Source organism: Phoca vitulina, unplaced genomic scaffold (assembly GCF_004348235.1).
Source record: "Phoca vitulina isolate PV1807 unplaced genomic scaffold, GSC_HSeal_1.0 scaffold14, whole genome shotgun sequence".
NCBI lineage: Eukaryota > Metazoa > Chordata > Mammalia > Carnivora > Phocidae > Phoca > Phoca vitulina.
Window position 1 is genome coordinate 32,989,553 of NW_022589717.1, and position 18,421 is coordinate 33,007,973.

The 18,421-nt window shown below is 34.0% G+C and overlaps 1 long non-coding RNA gene across 2 annotated transcripts in view; it reads right to left on the reverse strand.

Moving 5' to 3' along the window:
- Nucleotides 1-1,311: 1,311 nt before the first annotated feature.
- LOC116637380 overlaps nucleotides 1,312-18,421 on the reverse strand; it is a 42,685-nt gene continuing 25,575 nt past the window's right edge. For both annotated transcript variants that reach the window (XR_004300470.1, XR_004300469.1), the window contains 3 exons: nucleotides 7,041-7,107; nucleotides 3,806-3,921; nucleotides 1,312-1,931 (listed from right to left, as the gene is read on the reverse strand). This is a non-coding gene — a long non-coding RNA (uncharacterized LOC116637380). The remainder of the gene's footprint in view (nucleotides 1,932-3,805; nucleotides 3,922-7,040; nucleotides 7,108-18,421) is intronic.

An 18,421-nucleotide genomic window follows, 5' to 3' on the forward strand; every position in this document is an offset into this window, starting at 1 on the left:
ATGATCTCAGGATCCTGGGATTGAGCCCCGCATTGGGCTCCCTGCTCTGCAGGAGGCCTGCTTCTCCCTCTCCCACTCCCCCTGTTTGTGTTCCCTCTCTTGCTGTCTCTCTCTCTCTGTCAAATAAATAAAATCTTTTAAAAAAAAATAAATAAGAGGAACAGAGAGGGTATTTAGGGCAGTGAAAATGTATGATATTATGATGATAGATACATGCCATTACACATTTATCCAAACCCATGAAATGTACAACGCTAAGAATGAACATTGATGTAAATTTTGGACTTTGGTTGATAATGATGTTTCAATGCAGGTTCATCAATTGTAGCAAATGTATCACTCTGATGGGGAATGTTGATAATGAGAATGGTTATGCATGTGGGAACAGGAGGTAATCTCTGTCTCTTCCCCTCAGTTTTGCTGTGAATTTTAAGCTCTTCTTAAAAAATTGTCTTAATAAAAAAAATCTAATTCATAGAAATTTGGGAGGAATAAATGCCATAGTGCATGAAAGCATTTACTACAGTGTCTAACAGGCAGTGTTCAATAATGGTTATTCTACCTATTATTAGTATTATTAAATATGTTTCAAACCCTTCTACTCATTCTCTTTTTTCTATCTTTCCCATGGTTTATTCCAACTCATGTTTCTACTGGGACACTAAAATTACCTAGTACTCTGGTCCTATTTTCAATCTTGAATGTTCCCATCTATTATCCTCTGTAATTTCCCTTACCTTCAGGGTTTTACACATAATTTTCCTTTCTCTGCTTTAATCCATTTCTCTTCTCATCCGAATCTTTCTAGCACCTACTTATATCTTTGTAGGTGTTTGTAAATTAGATGTCAGTTTCTCTGAGAATTCTTCTCTGACTCATAGCCTTCTCCAATAGAAGCTATTTCATACAATGTATCATTAAATATGTTCTAAAAAATTTATCTTCCTGCCTTCTTTTCTATACTCCCCATCAAATGGTAAGATTCTTGAGTCCTGGAACTATATCTTTCAGGTTGACTATTATATTCCCAATGCTTAGCCTGATGATCATTACATAGGTACTCAATAAATAGTTTTTGAATAAATGAATTTCTAATCTATCCATTTTTTTAAAGATTTTATTTATTTATTTATTTGAGAGAGAGAGAGAGAGAAAACAAGCAGGGGGGGAGGGGCAGAGGGAGAGAAAGAAGCAGGCTGTCCAGGGAGCCCAATACAGGATCCAATCCCAGGACTCCGGATCATGACCTGAGCCAAAGGCAGATGCTTAACTGACTGAGCCACCCAGGCGCCCCCTAATCTATCCATTTTTGATAAGCCATTAGTAAGTGACAATAGATTCTGGCTATAGTTTCCAGAACATCCAGGCATCCTGATTCTGCTCCTTAGAAATTTTTTGTTTGCTTATTTTGTTTTTAATAATAGAACTCCATAATACCCAAGTACAGACCTTTGATATATTGTTTCCCAATTCTATTCTACTTGTTAAATTGTGATTGTTCTTTATAAATATTAAAATTTACCAATACTTTCCCAATAACTGGTATTAATATCTATAAAAACTCTTCTTTAGTTTTCAGGAAAATATCTCCACTGAAATAAGCTCCCATTTGTGCTTTTGAGAGGTTTAGTAGGTGATATAGAATGTAGTAAAGAAATTATATAACTTTAGAATACCACATATTGAGATTGCAAACCTTCCATAGTACTTAAGAGATCACATTTTCCTAAAATATACAGTACAATGAGAGAATTCAATACTTAGGACTTCCATCCGGCAAACCTGACAAATGAAGGTCATCAATCTGTTCTCAAAAATAGCTTGATGCTTAGACTCAAACCTTGTGAAAATATTTTTTATTTGTCGTGATCTAATATGCCTCTGAAACTTCCCATCATTCAAGGTGTAAGGTTAAGGAAATGAATCTGCATCTGCTGGTTGGAAAAATAAGCAAGGAGACAATCAGAAAGAGTTACAAAATTTCTTTTCTTTGTTATTTTCACTTGAAGCAAAAGGTATAGATGTCTTTCAGTTCAAGCTGATTCTACTCCTGATGCTTGATTTTTTCCCCCTGCAGGTCTATTTCACTTTATTTAATGATTACCTCCTTGAAAGCAATCACTGCTAGATTCATCCTTCCCATTTCCCCTTTTATTGATCTCATACTTTCAGATCTGCTTTTATATTTACTCTCCCAGATGCCTAACTCTAGGGCAACAACTCCTATGGGTAATCTTTCTGTTAAAAGTTTAATTTTTTTCTCTTAGGAGGAATTCAACTTGCAAGACAGCACTATGTTTCTCTTAAGAACACTTTCTTTATTTTCCTTCCTCAGGATGTATATATAAATGATACAAATTGTTCATTATATGTTCTCAAAAGTGTTTCTCTTGAAACACCCCTGGGATGTTAATATGGTCAAATACATTTAGTAAATACATTTTAAAAATTACATATCTCTTTATTGTAAGACTTTTCAGAGGTTTTAATAAATTAATGTGAATTATGACTCTCTAAGACAAGATAATGTATGCAATATTTTTCAAATTTATTTGCTACTTTGTTTCAGATAATTTCTCTGAAATGTTTGTGGAACATTTCATAGAAAAGACTATTTTAATATTGTGGCATCCATACAAAAACTTTTAGTTATTACTCAGTTTTTAATTAAATCAGTCAAAACCTTTAGTAAATTACTGTACTTGTAGCAAGTACCCAAGGGCTTTATTCAATTGAGGCCAATTCACTTTCCCTTTGAATTTCGCAAAATTTATATTAAAACTTGATACATAGAAATGGGTTTCCTCATTTTATTTATTATTATATGTTGCTCCAAAGAGTGAATCCTATGTTAAAAGCCAAAAAACCCAAAAACAAAACCATTTTTCCACACCATCAGTAATATTTATTGCCTTTAATCAGAAAGGGAAGAAGATCTACATTTAATTCTACTCATATTCAATTCATCAATTCGGCCAATTCAACAGTGACCACTATACTATAATTAGTTCAATAGAAGTTGTAAATACAATGATCAAAGGAGAAACTCTGTTCTCATGGAACTTAAGGCCAGGGAAAACACAGGCCTGTCTTCTTAGACAAGGCAGTGTTTGAGCTAATACCTGAGGGACAAGTAGACAGACAAGAAATAGAGAGCTTTCAGTCCATTACATCTAGAGGCTACAAATAGCTTTGCACTTCTGAAGGGAACCGTGTGAGGAAAAGAACATCTTCTCCTGGACATTCTTAGCACATGGTTCCTATTATATGCTGTGGCTTTAGTCTTTTTCAAAGACAGCATCTTAACTTGATCGCATACTTTTCTGATTTTTCTTTTACAAAGGGTAAGAACCATGCTTACTGGATTGATTCTTCAGTACAGTAATGACGCTCTAAGAACAAGACTCTAGCTAATGTATATACTCACAATATTATAGAGGAGAGCAATGTGAGGGGATGAACAGCATCTTTATTTTTGTGATACTAAATATGAGGGAAAATGGAACACGAAATTTGGAAGAGGGAGAAAATTGGATGAGATAGTGAAAGTAGATGGGTAAGAGAGATAATAAGTTTTCAGAAAAGAAATCATATTCATTTCATTACATAACATAAAAAGTTTGAACTCTTAATATTCAGTGTTAGTGAAAACTGGAAAACACACATATATATCTTTGCTGTACTCTGAGTACTATCTTGGGCAAAAAAGATATATCAATAGAATTATTAAGTATAAAACATTTCTTCAGTTTGAAAGCAAAAGATAAAGACAAGTAATTAAAATCAAAGTAATGCCAGGACTCACAGAGCAAGTGCATATTCTTCCTATCTGGAAATCTTTCTTGTCATTTCTTTATCGCACTTGCCTAAGATTTTCTCTTTTCTCTAACATAAGCAATGCTCCATTGAAGTTTTCCAAACCTAGGGGGAAAAAAAAAAAAAAGGATTAAGGAAACCAATTTACTGAACCAAGTGGCAGGGATTACTGAACTTCTTGAAAGGCATATCATTGAAATGTAGAAGGATGATCTGAGGCTTGCAAAAGAAAAAGAAAAGAGAAGGCATTAAAAGAATTGTTTTTCTGAAAAGTTCTGTGGCTGTGGATAGGAATAGGATGGAAATAATTGCTAACTTATACAGTTATTTCTGTGAGCCAAATAGTGTTCTCAGTACTGCATATATTCAATGCTTTAATCTTCTAAATAACTCTAAGAGATAGATTCTATTATTGTCCTCACTAAGAATAAGGTATTCAGACACAGCGGTGTTAATGCCTTGCTCCAGGTGACATAGCTACTAAGTGACACAGAATGACTGAACTCCCTGGGTTCAGCCTCCAGAATCTACAATCATAATATTGATGCTAAACATATTATAAACACTAAATGATAATACTTCTGTATGTTTGGGTGAATACATTTTATAAAATCAGATATTTATTATTTCTCTAAAGACAGAATGTGTGTAAAGATAATTTCCTATCCAAAACATTTAGTTCATCTCATTTGTCATAACTCCTATTCAAGGCCATGCCTGAAAGTATCAGTCTGACTATTAGCTGGTTATTATAATGACTCTGTAAGAAGCAGATCAAGCAGCATTTCCATTCCTTATGATGGATATATGAATGTTCTACATATGGACTTATTCATTCTATATCTCGTTTTTAAAATTCTAACTGTAAGCCAAGATTAAAATAAATAATAAAGCAGAGAGAAATTAAAATAAAAGTTCACTATGTAAAATGAAATCAATATTAAATTAATGCATAAAAATGCAAGCCAGAAATCCTATCTACTTGTGAGAAAAGAGCCTACAAATGTTTCAAAATTCCCATCTGTCTACACACACACACATGAAAATAGTAAATTTGTCAGAAGAATCATTGCTAGCATAGAAAAAAGAAGTAAGTTTCTCCTCTGGATTCTTACAAAGTAATAACTATGGTCCAAGTACTGAAGGAATAACAGTATCTACCACTTCCTTTATTAAATAAATAACAGATTCTGTGTAGTGTTGTTATTGTTTTATAATGCCCTTTGTTGTAAACTGACAACACTATTCCAAAGCAGAATGATGCAATAAAAATAATTTCTATATGGTACCAGAATAATAGAATCCAGGCACATTATTTAGTGATGTTATAGATTAACAAAGATAAACATAAAATATTTTACGAATGAGAGTAAAATATATATTAGCATATCTAAATATAAACACACACATATGTAATGAAACAGCGTATACTGTTACTGTATAAGATGTCCTCTGAAATTTGCATTTTATTCTGAGTTCATTTAGTATTTAAATATTGGCCAGGAACTATTAAATTAACTTCCTGACCCACAGATATCTTATGACCTATGGATTGAAAAATAATAACCTTAAGCAAATTTAAATATCACATTACCTGTTATTTTTTTCAAAATAAAACTTGATAGATATTGAACAGAAGTAAATTTTAATTTGTATTTCCTAAAATAGAAGATGGGGCATAAATATTATATTTTAATGATTAAAGAGAAACACTTTCTTTCATAGTTTAGCAAAAGTCTGGATTCTGAAGAAAAGTTGTTATTACCTTATGTAGATGCAGAGTGCTGAAAAGAATCTGACAAGATACTGTGTGTGATTACTCAAACTTCAGACAGAAGTGAGCAAAGGGAACAAATAAGAGTCTGACACCAATCTGACTCAGAAAATCATTTTTATTTCACTCTACCACTAGGACAAATGGACAGTGAAGCCTCAAGATTTTAGGTTATTGACTGAAGCCTCAAATATTTTATCCTTAAAATTAAAAATCTCAAAAGAACCTTGTTAATGTCTAACTAAAAGCAGTGTGATTTCTTTGTAAACTCTCAAAAATAAACCGAGTTTCAAAATATACTATATATTTGGTTGTGGGAATAGTTAATTCATAGTAGTACAAGTAAAAGGATACATTTGCAAAACAAAACAAAAAACAAAACAAAAAACACAAAACAAACAAACAAACAAAAATGATACATTTCCATTTTACAAATGAGACCCATCCAAGAAAGACCGGCTCATGGCATCCTGGATAACTATGAAGTACTTTTTTAGATCTGGTATATGGTGGGGAACCAAAAATATGCTTCTAGAACTAAATAATTAACTAACTAATTAATTAACTAATTACTTAATTGGTGAAGGAGAGTTACATAGAAAATGCCAGTTGCTATGTCTAAGAGTAGGAAAAAATGTGTTTCCATAAAAGGACAGCTTTTATAGAAGTGAACCACATCTACCTTAATTTCTTTTAATTAAAAAAATAGACTATATCTGTATATTTTTTCAGTGATCAAAAAATTCATAATAGGTATTGAAGTTCACAAATATATTTTTAACTAAATGAACTAGGAACAATCTTAGAAAGGTCTACAAAAAATGTGAAACTCTTTGTAATGTTCAACGCTGAATGTTTTGAAACTATTTTATGAATTTTGTGCTTTTATACTTTCATCTTAAACCACCAGCTAATGACTGACTTAGCTGAGATATTGTATGTAACTCTGATAAATTCTATCATTACTGTCTTCCTCCCTTCATCTTTCACCTCCATAACTCAGCACTAAAAGTAAATGATTTATTATTGTTATCGTACACTATGAAACTGCTAGAAATAAATGTTAAATAAATACAAAATGATTAATACAGAAATGGTTAGAATATAATTTTGTAAGGGATTTGAAACAGCATTTGATAGGGCTAGAAAGTATCACTGTTTACAAAAGGACTATGACACTCACACATTTCTTTCTCTTACAGATAGAAACTATGGCACTTCATCTTATAAGTAAGAATTTATTACTTACACGAAAGAACACTGTAATAAAAATACTCCTTTTTTCCTGGTGGAATTGTAAAACTAATGAAAGTTGTTTATCATTTTCTCATGCATAAGTATCAAAGCTAATGCCTGAAAATAAAATTTGTAAAAGCAATATTTTAAATTATATTGGCAACTCAAAATTCCCTCAATATTGCTAGAAGAATCTAAAAGGATGTTTACTTACTTTTTACTGTCCTTACAACTCCTCATTTTTTCATGCCTTTCCAATGTTTTGCATTTCTTAAGAATATCTAAATCAAAAGGAAAGATATGCCTTTAAAATGAATTTGCTCAAAATAAAGTAGTCTAGTATTCTTTTGATTTTTGAAAATGCCATTTCTATGCCCTTTGAAGTTTAGAAATTAATCTTTACCAGTTGTGAACATATAACCAACTGCTGATTATTTATTCTGATTAATCAATTTACTTTATCTAACTATGATTTATTTCTAAAAGCCTCTAGACATACATATTTCCACTTAAAACAAAATTAGATTGTTATTTATCCCTATCTAAAGTAGGCATAGGTCAAGCCAAACTATATTTTCCTCCAAAATAGAAAAAATTTAAATACTATTTATAAGTGTAACTTTAATGGGTTTACATCCATATGCATGTATTAACTACTAAATTAGGTAAATAATACCACAATAGTTGCCCTGAGTAATAAGGAGAGTGTTTATATACAATGGACATCCTCTCTGCTATGCAGATGAAAAATTATTCTGTTCCTATTTGTCATTTACTAAATCTTTAAGAAACTGTGTCTGCTGGGCGCCTGGGTGGCTCAGTCAGTTAAGCGTCTGCCTTCAGCTCAGGTCATGATCCCAGGGTCCTGGGATCGAGCCCCGAATGGGCTCTCCGCTAGGCGGGAAGCCTGCTTCTCCCTCTCCAACTCCCCCTGCTTGTGTTCCCTCTCTCGCTGTCTCTCTCTCTGTCAAATAAATAAATAAAATCTTTAAAAAAAAAAAAAAAGGAAAAAAAAAACAAAAAACTGTGTCTGCTTTCCACATTTATTTAGGAGATTTTCAAAAGACCAGTCAGTGAGTAGAGTAAAAATCGCTGCTGAAAATGAATTAGCACCATCCCTGAAAGAGTCAGATCTCACATAGGTGCCAAATGAAAGGCGTGATGACCCTCATAAACACCTTCTGTGAGTTAATAAGAGTGTAGGTTCATTTCCATAATGACTCCACATTTGCATCTGTTGCATACCACTTGGGGTGCACCATAATAAAGGCTGTCCATGGTACAGGTTAACAAAAGTCTACTGTGAATCAAGGCAGCCTGTGATACTCATCACTTCGGTAATAAAAATGACCATGCAGACTTTGTATCTGGTCCAGTGCCCGAGTAACAGCCATTAAATTGGCTTAACAACCACACAGCCTTTGAAGCACACCATCTGCTAGTCATCTTTGTTACCACTTCCTCCTCCTTGTAACTACATAAACATTAATATACCATCAAGTATACACTTCCAGAGGACCCACCTAGGACAAGGTGAAAAAACAGATTCCCTCACTGATTTCTACTTCTGTTACCAATACCCTCCAAGCAAAAGGAATAAAACAGCATGGAACAAGTTTGATTATGCAGAAGAGAAAAGACAAATGATAAAAATGTGAGAAGAAATAATATATATTTAAAGGCTCTGTTAACTTCAAAAATACAGATTGCAGCCTAGAAATCCAGTAGTCATATTCTTCAAACAGAACCACAGACTCAAAGTATGAAGATGAAGAGAAAAAGCTACATCTATTAGATATTGCTATACCAACAAAGGAAAACTACCTCTTTAACCATCACCAAAGCCCAAATTATTTCATTTCACATTGAGAAAAAAAGCTATGCATGTGATTTTTCCCTCCATGTTTCCCATTATAAGAGGAACATATGCAGTACTATTTAAGAAGAGAAGAAAATTTAAGTCAATGGAAAGAAATAAACATATAACTGACATTTACATATTCATAGAAGGACTAAGCCATAGAATATCAACATGTGTCTGATAATGTAAAATACTTTTAGAATTGAATGTTAAAAGCAGCAGCAAACTGTCTAACTCTGTCTTTGGCTTGACAAATATTAATTTTACTCTAAAATACACTTAAATGATAAAATGAGAAAAATGCAAAAAAGAAAAAGTTGATAGCTTTCATCTCTGCTTAAGAGAAACTGCCTATGTCAACTCAGCAAATGGGAAACTGAAGATGGTGAGAGGAAAGGATATCCAGAAGAGGATGAAATGGAGAAAGTAGTGGATGGAAATAGTAATAATCAGTAATGCCCTGGTACATATTTCTTGAGAGCCTGCGATAGAAAAGGATCCATTAACCATTAGGCAGATTGAATGATCCATCTTAAGTCCTTTACTAAAGGCTCAACTACTACACTTTCTTATTCAGAGACCTCATTTTATGACGTTAACTTCTATTTTATACTGTTGGTGTTCATATCTGTAAGCTCAGTCCTGTTCTCCCAGTCAACAAACTCAAGCTAATATTCTTGATTATCTCTTAGACTCTTTTATTCAGATAGCTCCCTGCCTTTTGAAACTCAACATTAACCAAAGTGTTTTGTTTTGTTTTGTTTTTCTGAGTAAGGAAGACTTGCAAAATTTCTTTGAAATCTCTTTCACCTGTCCTATCATTTTTAATTTTAATGCCACTAATGTTGTACTCTACTTCTTCAAGCCTCAATTCCTGAAATAACCAATTCTACGGTCTCTCAAACTAAATTCTCTCTACCTTTGTTCGGTGTTCTCCTGCCAGACTAAATTGACTCAAATATTGTTCCCTGATTTGCAGGCTTTAGGAAAAACAAATCTCCAACCGTATTAAATATATTATTTCTTTGCTTGGCTTCATTTAAGTTTTAGCTCATATTTATTGAGGACAGACGCTGAGCTAAGTACTTGACAAGGATTGTCTCATTTATCAGCCAGAATGTGGCAGGTGTTGTCATGTTTCTATTTTAATAATATGGAAACTGAGGCTTACAAGGTAAATAACTTATCCAAGGTCAGTCATAGCTAGTAAGAGTAAGGTAAGAATTTAAACCTGTATAAAAAAGAAATAATTATATGACAGGAAGAGGTATTAGTTAATGCTACAGCAGTTACCATATTTTAATATATAAATATATCAGATCAACATGTACACCTTAAACTTATACTTAAACTTATACAATGTTATATGGCAATTATATTTAAATTAAAAAATAAAAAAATTAACCCATATCAATCAGACTTCAAAGTCGGAACTCTTTAATAACTCTGCTACATTGCTTCCACACCACTTACTTAACTTTACTTCTTCCTAGTATCAACACATTTTCTTTTCATTTAGAGTCTCTCTCTCTCCCCCCGTCTCTACACACACACACACACACACACACTTCTTTATGCCATTTTCTTTACATAAAACACCTTCCTTACCCTTCATATTCTTTATTTAAACATGACAAGACAAAGTTCAAGTCATTTGCAAGTTCTCTTTCATGGAGGTTTTCATAAATATTTATCATTATTAATTTCCCCATGCTTTTAACTCTTACAGAACCCAAAGTTTATCATGGAAATTTTTATACAGTTTGCCTGTGTCATTCATTACTTTTCTTGTATTCTTATCTCTACAACTCATTTAGATCTTCTTCAAGGCAAAGAACTTGTAGTTCTCTATAATATACTATATAAATGTAAGTTATTATTATTTCTGTCATTAGACTTCTGTATACTTTGCTCATACTAGCATACAGACATAAAATGAGTACTCATTGAGATTCATGTTAATTTATTAATGGCAGAGTTGGAACTTAAACACAGATTTTAAATTTCCCAATACAGAATGAAACTATAACTTACAACCAACTATAAGTCTTTGGAACTAGAATCCTGGTAAAGGAAAGTTTTTTGTCCTCTATAAATTGAAAGGCAGAACATTCAGTCCTGTTTAAATGCAAAAAGGGACAGCTGGATTTGTTATAAATTACAATGAAATAATTCAAAATGTGTATCTACTGAAAAAAATTAATATTGCTCTTCAGTGGATAAAGCCACTAGCATTTACAGGAAAATGATAAAGATAAAGATATAAGAATAAACAAAGTAAAATTATTCAATTTCTCCAAAAAAAAAAATACTAAGGTAATTCTGAGTGAAAAAAAGGATATTTTGGTTCAGACTAAGAATGAAGTTTGGAGTTGTCAGAAATATAATAGTAGTGAAACTTTACCAACACTGGATGATTAACCATCGGAAAGGTAATAAGACAGATTCCTATCTGAGAAAGAGCACAAATTAATAAATTCTAAGCCCACTTCCTAACATTTCATTCTTGATTCTAGATTTAAAAGTTCTTGAGTGTCTGAAAATGTACATGGGTGAAACCAGTGTTGCATAACACAGAGCAGAGATTCTCAACTCTGGCTACATATTAGATTCCCTTAGAGAACTTTTTAGAAATACCAATGCTTAAGTGCAACTATAAACAAATTAAATCAGAATCTCTAGGGTTAGGATCTAGGTGATCATACTATTTTAAATGCTGCCCAGGTGACTCCCAGGTGACTCCCAGGTGACTCCGGTGTGCATCTAGGATTAAGACTAGGCCGTAGACGGGGCCTGGGACTTACAGGAGGTTGACAATCAACAATGAAATAATTCAAAATGTGTATTCACTGAAAAAAATAACATTGCTATTCAGTGGATAAAGCCACCAGTATTCACAGGAAAATGATAAAGATATAAGAATAAACACTTAGTAAAATTCTTCAATTTCAAGCTTCTCCCCCCCCAAAATTAAAACATAATTACTAAGGTAATTCTGATTGCATTGGTAATTGGTTGCATAACTTATGTAAAGACTGTCCAATAGTTCCAATAACAAATCTGACTTTGGTCAGAGCCATATCATAATAATGACATAGGTGAATATAAATTAGGTAAAATAAGCAAAAGTCAAGAAAACTGTGTTTTAGTTTTCACTTTTCTATAAACATTTTGTGGGGCTCTGGGCCGCTAAATCACTTATTATTTCTGAGCCTCATTTGTCAGTTTATTCTCACTGGTGACTCTAGAAATTGGCCAGTGGGACTGAGATTTCCCTTAACTAGCCTTACAGCTGCTAAATATTGCATCAAAAATGTCCCATTAATGTGCCACTAACACAGAATCTGTTGTCAACTCCTCCAGTTTCTGGTTGAAATACTAGGGATTTTCAATTATAACAATGGCCAGAGCCACAGACATACATTCCAGGATTACAATAACATTAAACCAGAAGACAGTATCAGAAAATAGAGGCAGAAATAAAAATTATTGATTGTGAATGAATTTCTGCCTGAGCAGCTCAGAGATTACTGTTCTTAATATAATAAATTCAAATGAGGGTATGAGAAACCCAATTTGATAAAAATTAAAATCTAAAGCTAAAAAGAAAAACATTAAAAGAGTATTTATTGCAAGTGATTAAAACATACACACACAAATACATCATAAATAATAGTATGTGACTTTAGTAATAAAGACTAAACTGAAAATATTTGAAGTTCTGGTCTAACTCTGTAATATTTTAAACTGCAAGTTGAAGGCAAATTAATAAAGCTTTACAATGATCTAAAAAAATAGGCACAGACACTAGCTGGGGTGAATTCATGAAACAAAATGTTAGTCTTTAAATGATTATACAATTTATCAGAAACTCTTAGCAAAATTTTTGAGAAGATGTGATGTGTTACAGCTAAAGTATAAAATATACTTCTCAGTGCTATTGAGAAAACAGTCATTTCCAAAACAAGAAAAGAAAAACTGTTAAATTAGGCTAAATTCCATGTTAATATTTAACATTCTACTTTCAAAGCAGCCTTAGTGAATATCCAAAGGCTTGAATCTTCTACTTTTACCCATAGATGGACAACATAATATTCTGTATGAGATTTGCCTTTGGATGTGTCATTTTACAGGCTGCAGCTCATCCTCCGGACCGGAAGCAGCAAGAGTGACTGGGGATGTGTAAGAAAACTAGACTCTATGTCTTTGCAACTTCCAGATCTTTTTCTGGAATTTCTCCTTCATTTTTTATTTGAGTATGCCACTAGGAGCTTGCCTGGATGACCCCCACTCAATAGTCTAATGTTTATGTGCATAGCAAAATCCTCAAACCATGCTTTGTTTCAGTAATTTGGAAAAGAAAGTTGGGGATTCATCTTTAATTCAAAAACTCAATCAAAAGCAGCACTGAATTCCTAATTACTTAGTTTTACTTATTGGACAGATTTCAAAAAATATATAAGACATTCTGATGAGGAAGTCTGACTTTATTATTGGTAAGTTATAGTTTATAACTATTGTTTATTTTATCCACTGTACCGGATGAGCTATCTCATTTAACCAATGGCAGTTGAGTGAAGCAGTGAATTTTCCCATAAGCCTGGCAATTTTATCCAGTTAAGAAAATTGATTCAAACTGATGTTTTGTTTTGTTTTTATTGAGAGCCAGTGTTCCTTTTGTATGACTCCCAGATTTTACTGATTAACAATCAATTCACAATAAAAGGTTATCTTATTTACCTAACTGTCTTATCACTTGTTCTAAGATCATTTTAGTGTTGTTTATAGAATACCCTACAGAGTTTCTGATTGATCTTTTATTCCATTCCTACCTTTGTAGGGTAAGGAAGGACAGAGTAGTAGAGATGTCAGCTTATTTTGTAATAAAAGCAAACATCATCTATCTCTTTCACTGCAGTAAGAATCTCAAAGTTACATAAAAAAAGAAACCATTTGACCTACTTCCTATTGCTTGCTTGGTAAAAATATTTTGGAAGAAAAAAGTTATTTTTGATTAAGAATGAGTGAGGAGCAGCAAAAATAATTGAAGGAAAAGGAGACTACCCAAAAAAGCTATTCAATAAAATTTAATGTAATTGAGAGATAACCTTCTAGATTGAGGTGACAGAGTACCCAACATAGTGAACAAAAATAGACCTATACTGAGGCATATCACATGAAATTTTGGGACATGAAAAACCAAGATAAGTTTTATTAAGTTTCAGGAGTTAAGGGAGTGGGAGGAACTCATGATTAGGTGCAAAGGATCAACATTCAAAATGGCAAAATGGCTTCAGAGTTCCATGAAGTTTCAAGATACTGAAGTAAAGCCTTCAAAATACTGAAGTAATATTATTTCAATCTTGAATTTCATTGTCAGCCAAATTATAAATAAAGTGTAAAGACAGAATAAAAATATTTTTAGATAAGCAAAGTCTCAAAAAATAAATTAACTTTCCCAAGTACTCACCTGAAAAAAGATATTGGCAAACTTACTCTTAAAGTGATTTCAATAGCCAAAGCCAAAAGAATGTGACCAACTAAGTAGGAACTTCAACATATGAGACACAAAATGAAAATATGATGACAGCAGTAAAGGGACATTCTAGGGTAACAAGTATGAACCAGGTGGTAGGTAAATTGTTTTCTGCTGGTCTCAGTCTATTGGTAGTAATACTATTGGCCAGAAATACTAGCTGTGCCCACCAGGAGACCACAGACATTTTTCCTCTCTGAGCCAGTGTTGTAGCTGGATTAGCCCTTGTGGGTCCTACTGTGATTGCAAGATGCACCTCAACAACAACCATCAGGGAATGTTTTTTTAAAAAAAAAAGCCTTATTACTTTTTTTAGGAAGGAAGGTATACAGCATAGGGCCCACACAGTGACGTTTTAGGGAGAGGGAGGGAGAAAAAGAAAGAAGACAGGAAGAGAGAATAACAAGAGAGAGAGCATGTGGACCTGGGTTCTGCTTTCTTTAGGGGTGAGTGTAGGGTGACTAGGGTTTCATGGGTTCATTCTTTATTGGCGAATTTCTTTTAAAGATTTATTTATTTATTTATTTATTTGACAGCGAGAGAGAGAGAGAGAGAGAGAGAGAGAGAGAAAGGGAACACAAGCAGGGGGAAGTGGGAGAGGGAGAAGCAGGCTTCCCGCTGAGCTGGGAGCCCAATGCAGGGCTCGATCCCAGGACCCTGGGATCATGACCAGAGCGGAAGGCAGATGCTTAATGACTGAGCCACCCAGGAGCCCCTTTATTGACAAATTTAAAACATAAGAGAGGAAATTAAAATTAGTTAGCATACATTTTCTTTTGTCTACAGATGCATCTTCTTCATTTTCTATTAAATTTTTATCCCCTTCCAGTTAATCTTCCATATCCACTGCTTGACTAAACTGCCTAAGAACATAAATAAACTCATTGATGCTAAATTTAATGGACACTAAAAAAAAGATCCATTTATTTATTTTAGAGAGGGAGAGAGAGAGAGAGTGGAAGGGGAGGGACAGAGGGAGAGGGAGAGAGAGAATCTCAAGCAGACTCCCTGCTCAGTGCGGATCCAAGGAGCCAATGCAGGGCTCAGTCTCACCACCCTGAGATCATGACCTGAGCTAAAATCAAGAATCAGACGCTTGGGCGCCTGGGTGGCTCAGTCGTTAAGCGTCTGCCTTCGGCTCAAGTCATGATCCCAGGGTCCCGGAATCGAGTCCCACATCGGGCTCCCTCCTCGAGGGGAGGCCTGCTTCTCCCTCTCCCACTCCCGCTGCTTGTGTTCCTGCTCTCGCCATCTCTGTCTCTGTTAAATAAATAAATAAAATCTTAAAAAAAAAAAAAGAATCAGACGCTTAACTGACTGAGCCACCTAGGCACTCCTAGACACTTTTTAATCCCCATCTGACATGATATTTCAGAAATAGGTGGCTGACAATTTACCACATATTCTCTTATTGATTGCATCCTCTGCCTTTCTTAGTCTAACTGGAATTGAATTGGAGGTCACTCAGTTCTAGGGACAGACATGTAGTCAATGCCTGACTGATCACTATGTATGGTTATAATATCTTTAGCTGATGCTTGAGTGAATGAATAGACTGAGTGATATCAGCACTAATTCTAAGAATTTTGATTTAGTGACCAAACAGGAGGCAATCCCTTTTCTATGGACTTAGGGAAAGGAGAATGTAAACCTAGAGAATGGATCAAATAATAAAGGGCAAAAGCTTTCATAAGAGCTTTTTGAAAGGATTTCAATCTAATATGGAACCAGAGGATATGAAATGGAGAATCTCATGCATGTGGTTTCAGAAGAAAGGAACTTAAGAACTGAGAGACTAATTTTCCATTAATGTCTGATTTACAGAAGACTGAGACTTATCCCCTTAGCAGTGGACATTCATCAGGAATCTCTCCCCATCTCTCCTCAATCCTTCTCCAATGACCTTACTGCTATCTCTCATTCTTGCTTGTTTCTCTGGTAGCATTCTACCTATTAGCAAATGGTAATTCCTTAGAATTTCTTGAACAATTCCTTAGATCAAAGGCAAAGAATCATTATTGACACCTTCCTTTCTCTTAGCCTAAATCCAGTCAGTTGCTAAGTGATATCAATTCTTCCTTTATTTGTATATAGTTAGTTCTCTTTATCTCTGCTGTTATCCAGGTCACCATTGTATTTTTTAACTGTACTTCATTCCTCCAATTTTGACCCTATCTCTATCTCATATATTTTCACAGAGAGGACAGAATGATCTTTCAAAAAATGAAAATTAGATATGTTACTCCTCTGTTTGAAAGCTGTCAATCTCTTTTCATTTGCCTTAGAATATAGACTCAAATCTTTACTTTGATCTATACTATGATTCAGCATCTTGGCTTTCTTTCTGTTTCTTGAATGACCAAACTCTTTGGCTACCTGAGAGATGTTGGCAGGTCATCTCTTCTGCCTGCAAGTTTCTTCCTGGCCTAGTCATGTTTAATCATATCCTATGAGTATCTCTTTAATATCATAGAGTATTTTGTAACTTTCCAATATTTATCACAAAGCTTGAAACTTAATGGGGCTCAAAACATGCTTTCAAATGAATGAATGGCATTTATAGAACAATTCCTTTCTGCTTATTATGGCAAATAAAAATGGGCAGAAAATGAATTACTATGCCTGATTGTTATCCATTTGTACTTGGAGACTGAGTTGGTTACTTTTTTTTTTTTTTTTTTTAAAGATTTTATTTATTTATTTGACAGAGAGAGACACAGCGAGAGAGGGAACACAAGCAGGGGGAGTAGGAGAGAGAGAGAAGCAGGCTTCCCGCGGAGAAGGGAGCCCGATGCGGGGCTCGATCCCAGGACCCTGGGATCATGACCTGAGCCGAAGACAGACGCTTAACGACTGAGCCACCCAGGCGCCCCTGAGTTGGTTACTTTTACGTGTCAACTTGACTGAGCCACAGGGTGCCCAGATATTTGGTCAAACAGTATTCTGGGTATTTCTGTGGAGGTGTTTTTGAAGGAGATTAACACTTAAATTGGTAGACTGAGTAAAGCAGGTTTTTCTCTACCCCCCACAAGGAGGCCCGATTGGATGGGCCTCATCCAATAAGTTGAAAGCCTGAATAGGACAAAAAGTCTGACCCTCCCCTGAATAAGAGAGAATTCTTTTCTGCCTGACTGTCTTTAAATGGAGATACTGACTTTTTTTCTACCTTAATCTCAAACTAAGACAACAGTTGTTAGGTCTTGAGCCTGCCAGCCTTTTAATGGGAAATACATGATTGGCTCTCCTGGGTCTCAGACCTTTGGACTTGGGCTGGAACTAAGCTTTCTTGGGTCTCCAGCTTGCTGACTTGCCCCACAGATCTTGGGACTTGCCCACCTCCATAATCACATGAGCCAATTCCTTGTAATAAATCAGCAGACAGATGGGTAGAGAGAGAGAGACAGAGATACACAGAAAGAGACAGAGAGAGAAAGAGAGAGAGAGATCTCCTTATTGGTTCTGTTTCTCTGGTGAATCCTGACTAATACAGAGACATTGTAAAAATATAGCCAAAGTGACTTTTTGATTAATTAAGAATGTCTTTGAATAGGTGAGGCTTAGTCATGTCGTTGTTTTAGAATTTGAGTGTTCTGAATTAGCACAATCCACCCCCAAAATACAGTTGTGTTCTCTGCTGTAGTCTGCATAGGGCCTGGTATAATAGACATCTCAACAAATGTGATCTAAGTAAATATTTAAAAAGACTTACTCTACTGAATACATAGTATTTTCTATGCATATTTAAGCAGAATTATATAAATAAGTAGTTCTATGCATTATTTAATAAATAGTTTGCTCAAACAACTGTTTACCTACATGAGAAAAAAATACATCCAAATAGAAAACATATACAAAAATCAATTTCAGGTCAATCATAGATTTAAAATCAAAAAGCAAATTTAAAAAAGTACAAGAAAAAAATAGCAAAATGTCTTTTTGACTACATAGATTAAATTTCCTTAAGAAGACACAAAATATCTGAAAGGAAAAGATAAATAAATTTATCCAAAATACATTTAAAAACACAGGATTTATACACAAAGGGTTTTCTATAATTCAGGCATGATAAAATAGCTGATATCAGAATAACTTTCTTGTCAAAAGCAATTACCAAAGTGGGACAAAATAAAAGAAAATCATCTGAAGGAATTGGAAAAATAAAGAAAATATCTAAAAAACTACTATCCTTGAGAAAAGA